The sequence below is a fragment of the Prionailurus viverrinus genome, chromosome A2, assembly GCF_022837055.1.
Source record: "Prionailurus viverrinus isolate Anna chromosome A2, UM_Priviv_1.0, whole genome shotgun sequence".
Lineage (NCBI taxonomy): Eukaryota > Metazoa > Chordata > Mammalia > Carnivora > Felidae > Prionailurus > Prionailurus viverrinus.
This window is the reverse complement of record NC_062562.1, coordinates 147,783,728-147,792,082: the sequence shown is the minus strand read 5'-3', so window position 1 is coordinate 147,792,082 and position 8,355 is coordinate 147,783,728. Positions and strand designations below refer to the sequence as shown.

Sequence of the window (8,355 nt, the reverse complement as noted above, 5' to 3'; positions counted from 1 at the left end):
TCACCAGTTGTCTTAGGCAATTAAGTCTGCTATAACAAAAACGCCATAAACTTCATGACTTAGATGACAAACACTTATTTTTCACAGTTCTGCAGTCGAGGAAGTCCAAGATCAAGGTGCTAGTAGATTCAGTATCTAATGAGAGCCCTCCTCCTGATCTGCACACATCCACCTTCTTGCATCCACCCCTGGTCCCCCAAAATGTGTGTCCCTCTCACTTGCTAAATACATTCATTTCATCCCAACAGCCCCAAAGTTCTTATAGCTCATTCCAGCATAAAGTCTAAAGTCCAAAGTCTTACCCGAATATTGAAAGAGCGGACCTAGACCAGCTGACTCCTTTTGTTCTGTGTCCTCCATCTTGAGTGACTATGTCCCCGACATGGCCCCCTTTCCGGGAAAAACCGCAGGAAGAAATTCCCGCTCAACCCTCACACCACGCCTCCTCCCCTTGAGTAACTTCCCGATCACCTGTTCAAACTTTCCGTTCAAACCACGCCCGGCAACCTGTGCAATGGGACTCTGACCCTTCCCCATCCAATCAGCTAAGACCACGACCATCACCCCACCAACTGCCCCTAGATTCCTATAAAACCTTTGTGCTTTTGAAACTCACTCTCCAGCATCTCACCGCTGAGTCAGTGCAGGTAGGGGATTGAGCTCGAGCTAGCTCAAATAAACGCTCTTTGCTTTTGCATCGGACTCAGCTCCCTGGTGGTCTTTGGGGATCACGAATTCTGGGCATAACATTTGGGGGCTCATCCGGGATCCCCAAGACCCCCGAAGGACCCCCGACCCGGAGAGCCTGACTGGCCACAGTTAGTGTCTGTTCATTCCCTGTCTCTTCCGTGTGAGCTCATTTCTGAAATTCTGGTAGTGCCCGGCGTGGCCTAAGTGGACGCACTGGAGGACCACGGGCCGGGAGTTTCAGAAGACGTTCCAATCCTCCCTTCTGGAGGGACGTGGATTCCCCTCAAAGGTCTGAGACGAGGCAGGTTGCTCCCGCCGGTCAGCGTGAGGCCGTCGTCTAGCTTTCAGTTTTGCTTCCACAGAGTTGGAAGACTGTTTCTATGGGCCCTCTGTTTGTCTGTTTCTGTGTTTCTCTGTTTTGTTCTGTGGACTTACTGGACAGACATTATGGGACAGACTCAGACTACTCCTCTAAGTATTACGATTGATCACTTTAAGGATGTCAGGGGAAGAGCTAACAACCTCAGTGTGGAAGTCCGAAAGGGTTGGTGGCAGGTTTTTTGTTCTAGCGAGTGGCCAGCTTTCAATGTTGGATGGCCGCCAGAAGGAACCTTCGACCTCCCTACCATCCACCAAGTCAGGGGTATCATCTCTCGGCCTAAGACGGGCCATCCTGATCAGCTCCCTTACATTATCACTTGGCAGGACCTTGTAGAAGACCCACCCTCTTGGTTTAAGCCCTTCCTAGCCCCACGCCCTCCGGAGCGGAAACCCATTCTTGCTTTGCAGGGGACAGAGAAGGAGAACAAGAAAAGTCTTACCCAGCCTTCAGCACCCCTCTACCCTGTCCTACAAGGGGGGACTGAAGAATTAATTTTTCCTCCCCCATATAACCCCCCTAGGATGCCAGAAGAACACCATCCTCCCCCTCCGGGGGAGGCAGATGCTGTTCCAAGAGCGGGAGGTGGAAACACTCCAGTGGGAAGCCCGCCCTTTACCAGACAAAGGGCTCAGAGGGAGCAATCCACCTCTGCCGCCGACTCCACTATTCTGCCCCTGCGAGCCACTGGACTCCCAGACGCAGAGGGAATCAGCCCCATCACTATTGGCCTTTCGCCACTAGTGACCTCTACAATTGGAAAGCTCAGAATCCTAAGTTATCCGAGAAACCGGCAGGGCTCATTGATTTATTAGACTCTGTCCTTTTTACCCATCAGCCCACGTGGGATGATTGCCAGCAGCTTTTGCAGGTCCTGTTCAAGACTGAGGAAAGAGAAAAAATCCTCAATGAAGCCCGAAAACTAGTTCCGGGCGCAGACGGGCATCCCACCACCAACCAGGCTCAGATAGATGCCTCCTTCCCCTTAACTCGGCCCAAGTGGGAATTCAACACAGCAGAAGGTAAGGAGAGGCTCCAGGTCTACCGCCAGACTCTAATGGAGGGGTCTTCGAATGGCTGCTAGGAAGCCAACTAGTTTGGCCAAGGTAGGAAATGTGCAACAGGAAAAAGATGAATCTCCAGCTGCCTTTTTAGAACGGATCATGGAGGCTTTCCGTACCTATACCCCCATGGATCCAGAGGCTCCAGAAAGCAAGGCAGCTGTTATCATGGCCTTTGTAAACTAATCAGCCATAGACATTAGGAGAAAATTACAGAAAATAGATAAACTAGGAGAAAAAAAGTCTGCAGGACTTACTGGTAGTAGCCAAAAAGGTATATAATAACCGGGAGCCTCCTGAGGATAAGCAGGCTCGCGCCATGGCGGCTGCCAGCAGTAAGCAGACTCAAGACCTGGCCAGAATACTACTAGCTACCACTGCTGACTCCCCCGAGGAACAAGACCGCCGTCTCTGGCAGCTGGCAGACGACTCAAGAGGAGGTAAAGGAACCACCAAGGTGGGGGGAAAGCAGAGGCTGTAGAAAGATCAGTGCACATACTGTAAGGAGATAGGGCATTGGGCCCGAGATTGTCCGAAAAAGGCCGGCGGGAAGGGAAGCAAGACTGATCGAGTAAAAGTCTTAGAGCTAGATAAACTGAGTGATTAGGGAAGTCGGGGTTCGGATCCTCTCCCCGACCCCAGGGTAACTCTTAAAGTGGAGGCGACCCGTGTTGCCTTCCTTGTCGACACCAGAGTGCAACATTCGGTCCTCCGCACCCCACTAGGAAAGCTAGCCAGCAAGAAGTCCTGGGTACAAGGAGCAACTGGTACGAGCCAGTATTCATGGACTACCCGAAGAACAGTAGATTTGGGGACGGGACGGTTATCCCACTCCTTTATGGTAATACCGGAATGCCCCTACCCGCTGTTAGGACGGGACTTACTGACCAAGATTGGAGCTCAGATAACCTTCAGACAAGGGGGGGCCTCAGGTCACCAATGGCAAGGGCCACCCCATCCAGGTCCTGACCATGAAACTAGAGGATGAATACCGCCTCCACCAGGAGGCGCTCCCGAGAGAGGATAATATAGACAGATAGCTATAAGAATTCCCATCAGTTTGGGCAGAGACAGGGGGAATGGGACTAGCTGTTCAAAGGACCCCGGTCCTGGTAGAGCTCAAGCCAGGAGAAGGTCCGGTAAGGACCAAACAATACCCCATGTCTCAGGAGGCGCAGAAGGGGATCCAGCCACACATCTGGAGACTATGAAGCCTAGGGGTACTAGTTCCTTGCCAGTCTGCCTGGAACACCCTCCTACTGCCGGTCAAAAAACCTCACACAAATGACTGTCGACTGGTACAAGACCTCTGGGAAGTAAATAAGAGGGTCACGGACATACACCCAACTGTTCCCAACCCATATATTCTCTTGAGCTCCTTGGCACCCTCCAGGGTCTGGCATACTGTACTAGATTTAAAGGACACTTTCTTCAGTCTGCCGCTGGCACCCCAAAGCCAACCCTTGTTCACCTTCGAGTGGCATGATCTGGAGGAGGGCTACAGCGGGCATCTCACCTAGACATGGCTGCCTCAGGGGTTCAAAAATTCGCCCACCATGTTCGACGAGGCACTACACAAGGACCTGGGTGAGTACAGAAAGTACTCCTACAGTACGTAGATGACATCCTGATTGCTGCAGACACGGCCAAGGACTGTGAGCAAGGGACCCGGGGCCTGCTGGCTACCCTGGGGGCCTTGGGGTACCGGGCATCCGCGAAAAAGGCTCAGATATGCAGGGAGAGGGTAAGTTACGTGAGATACATCCTGGAGGGCGGACAGCATTGGTTATCAGATGCCAGAAAAGAAACCGTCCTGAAGATCCCTCCTCCCACCTCCCGAAGGGAAGTAAGGGAATTTCTAGGATCGGCTGGCTACTGCCACCTCTGGGTTCCGGGTTTTGCTGAGATCACCAGGCCTCTATATGAAGCTACCAAAGAGGGGAAAACATTTGAATGGACTGAAAAAGAAGAAACTGCCTTTAATCAGTTAAAAAAGGCCCTCCTAAGTGCCCCAGCCCTGGGCCTGCCAGACATTACGAAGCCCTTCCACCTCTTTGTAGACGAACACAAGGGAATAGCAAAAGGGTTCTAACTCAAGCCTTAGGCCCCTGGAACCGCCCGGTGGCTTACCTATCCAAGAAGCTAGACCCAGTGGCTGCCGGCTGGCCACCATGCCTAAGAATTATTGCGGCGACAGCACTCCTAGTCAAGGATGCAGACAAACTGACCCTAGGACAGGAGATCTGGATCACGACCCTACACGCCATTGAAGGGGTCCTGAAACAGCCTCCTGAAAGATGGATGAGTAGCACACATATGACTCATTACCAGAGCCTCCTACTCAACCCTCCATGGGTGTGGTTCCACCCCAGTGCGGCCCTCAATCCTGCAACCCTGCTGCCCGACCCTGACCTAGATGCTCCACTACATGACTGTGCGGGGATCCTGGAGCAAGTACGTGGATTCCGGACAGACCTGATCGACTGGTCCCTCCCCGATGCCAAGGCTACTTGGTTCACTGATAGCAGCAGCTTTGTGTGGGACAGACACGGGTATGCGGGTGCAGCGGTGGTCACCTAAACGGACACCGTATGGGCGGAGGCTCTACCCTCTGGAACGTCAGCCCAGCGAGCAGAGCTCATCGCCCTCACCAAGGCGCTGACACTGGGAGCTGGAAAACAGCTTAACATCTACACAGAAAGCCGTTATGCGTTTGCCACAGCTCATATTCATGGGGCAATTTATCAGAAGAGGGCGTTACTGACGGCAGAAGGACGGACTATAAAAAATAAGCAGGAGATACTTGACCTGCTTATGGCCTTATGGCTTCCTGCCAAGCTGACCATTATCCATTGCCAAGGGCACCAGAAAACTGATAACCTGGTAGCTAAAGGTAATCGAAAGGTTGACCAGGCAGCCAAGGCAGTAGCCCTTATTTCAGTCCCCACCATGACCATACAACTACCGGACCCGGGAGACCCAGTTTTACCAGACCAGCCCAAATACTCCCAGGAGGAGTCACAGTGGATCAAGAAACTCCCCATGGCCCAGGAGATAAAGGGATGGTGGTATACACATAACAAGGAGCTCGTGCTGCCAGACTGGCTCGGAGTCTCAGTATTAGAGCACATGCATTGGTCTACTCACATGGGGGCCCGAAAATTAAAAGACTTAATCCGACATGCCAGAATCAAGATTCACCAACAGGACACCAAAATAGAGCAAGTTGTATCTGCCTGCAAAACCTGCCAACTCACCAACGCAAGAGCCACATCACATGAAAAAGGAACCAGGCTCAGAGGCACAAGACCGGGAGCCCAATGGGAGGTCGACTAAACTGAAGTTAAACCAGGAAAGTATAGTTATAAATATCTTTTAGTATTTACAGACATCTTCTCTGGCTGGGTAGAGGCATACCCAACTAAGCATGAAACGGCTCAGACGGTGGCTAAGAAGCTACTAGAAGATATCTTACCCAGGTTTGTTTTTCCTGCCATGATAGGATCAGACAGTGGACCAGCTTTTATCTCAAAGGTAACCCAGGCAGTAGCCAAGGCTATGGGGGCAAACTGGAAATTACATTGTGCTTATAGGCCCCAGAGCTCAGGACAGGTAGAAAGAATGAATAGAACCCTAAAAGAGACCCTTACCAAATTAACCATGGAGACTGGTGGGGACTGGGTGACTCTCCTACTGTATGCCCTTTACCGGGTTAGGAACACTCCTTACACCTTGGGTTTTACTCCCTACGAGATCATGTTTGGCAGGCCACCCCCTATTATTCCCAACCTTCGAGCTGAACTTCTTGTTGAATTTAAAGATCAAGAACTTTTTCTTTCCTTGAGAAGGCTCCAGAAGGGCCGCGCCTCTGTGCCATCTACGAGGCTGGCCTGACTCCAACACCTCATCAGTACAGGCCAGGAGACTGGGTCTACATCAAGAGGCACTGCCGAGAGACCCTCGAGCCGTGCTGGAAGGGACCCTACATTGTGGTGCTGACAACCCCCACTGCTCTCAAAGTAGACGGCATCATGACCTGGGTCCATCACACCCACGTTCGGCCAACAGACCCCTCCTCAATCTGGAAGGACTTCGTCACACGATAGGCCGTCAATCGGGACCAACACAACCCACTCAAGCTCAAGCTACAACACATTCGACCCACCTAATATTGGTAACTGTTAGCTCTGCTTGTCACTGCTCATGCTGCCGAGAGTCCCCACGCCCCCCAAAACATCACCTGGCAGGTCATAGACACCAGCTCAGGGATGATACTTAATCAGACTTCCCAGAGCCACCCCAAGGACACTTGGTTCCCAGAACTTTACGTAGACCTCCAAACTCTGCTCCCCTTGTCACCATATGCCCCTGGATTCCATGCGCAGAACGTTTATTTCTACGTCTGCCCCGGCCACTCTCGCTCAAGCACATGCGGGGATGCAGCTGACTACTTTTGCACCTCCTGGTCATGTGTCTCGACGGGGCACATCTGGTGGGGCACATCTGGTGGACCCCACCACACACCAGAGATCTCATCGTGTTAAAGCGGCCCAGTGGCCCCCGACCGCCATATGCCTGGGGGTGTGGTAATCCCATAGTTATATCCTTTACAAGCCAAGGTAAAAAAACAACAGGATGGGAGAGTGGAAAAACCTGAGGACTCAGGATATACGACCGGGTTAGGCTGGGAGCCAAGAACAAGGAAACATTATTTACCCTCTGAATGCAAGTGACTCCCCTTGCCCAGCAGTCCCCCATGGGGTAGGACCCAACCAAGTACTAGTTCCCTGACCTGCCCCTGCCCGGGCGGCCATGCCCAGAAACACCCAGGCCCCGGCCACACAGCCCTCCATATCCCCTGTCCCTACCAGAGCGTCACCCGCATCTCCTGCCCCGGGTCACAACTTACTATCTGATACAGACCTCCTGTGGAGCACGGTTGTCGGAGCATACCAGGTACTAAACACTTCTAGGCCCGACCTGACCAAGTCCTGTTGGCTCTGTCTAGATGTCCGGCCCCCATATTACAAAGATATTGTCATTAAAGGCAATTATACAACAGCCTCCAACTCTAGCTCCTGCAGATGGCAGCAGGCTACTGCAAGACTAACCCTCCAGGCGGTAACAGGGCAGGGCACTTGCATAGGCCACGTGCCCCCTGGGCAGTCACATCTCTGTAATGAAACCCTAACAACCCCCAGGGAGACAGTGTATCTACTTCCCGCCCAAAAATGCATGGTGGGCCTGTTCCAGTGGCCTCGCTCCCTGCGTCCACTCCCAAGTCTTTAACTCCTCGAAAGAAGGCTTCTGCATACTCATGCAGTTGATCCCCAAGCTAGTGTACCATTCGGGGAAAAAAATACTTAACAGGTTAGGCTCTACTAACCCCCGAAGTAAGAGAGAGCCTATTACAACCCTAACTCTGGCTGCGCTCTTGGGACTGGGATTAGCGGGGGCAGGGACTGGAATATCCTCACTCGTCATCCAGGACAAAAACTATGGAACCCTAAGGGCAGCCATTGACTTAGACATAGAAAGAATTGAGAAATCAATTTCTCATTTACAAGAATCCCTTACTTCCTTATCAGAAGTAGTACTCCAAAACTGAAGGGGATTAGACTTATTATTCATGCAGCAAGGAGGACTATGTGCAGCCCTAGGAGAAGAATGTTGCTTCTATGTTGATCACTCAGGGATCGTAAAAGAATCTATGACCCTCATAAGGGAAGGGCTACAAAAACGAAAGTTAGAGAGAGAACAATCTCAGTCCTGGTACGAGTCTTTGTTCAACTGGTCTCCCTGGTTAACTACCCTCATCTTGGCCCTTGCCAGACCCCTCGCCATCCTGCTCCTACTAGTAACCCTCGGACCCTGTATCATCAACAGGCTGGTCTAGTTTGTCAGGGACCACATGGGGGCCATCCAACTAATGGTCCTCCGTGCTCAGTACAAGGCCTAATAACAGAAGAGGACAAAATAGAAATCCAGCCGGTCCCATGATTGGGTCCGCAAGCTACATGACAAGGGGGGAATGAAAGAGTGGACCTAGACCGGCCGACTCCATTTTGTTCTGTGTCCTCCATCTTGAGTGACTATGTCCCCGACATGGCCCCCTTTCCAGGAAAACCGCAGGAAGAAATTCCCGCTCAAACCTCACACCACGCCTCCTCCCCTTGAGTAACTTCCCGCTCACCCGTTTAAACTTCCCGTTCAAACCACGCCCGG

At 52.0% G+C, this 8,355-nt stretch overlaps 1 pseudogene; it reads left to right on the top strand.

Moving 5' to 3' along the window:
* The first annotated feature begins 1,913 nt into the window (after positions 1–1,913).
* LOC125153982 (uncharacterized) lies at positions 1,914–3,170 on the top strand (annotated as a pseudogene).
* Positions 3,171–8,355: the final 5,185 nt, after the last annotated feature.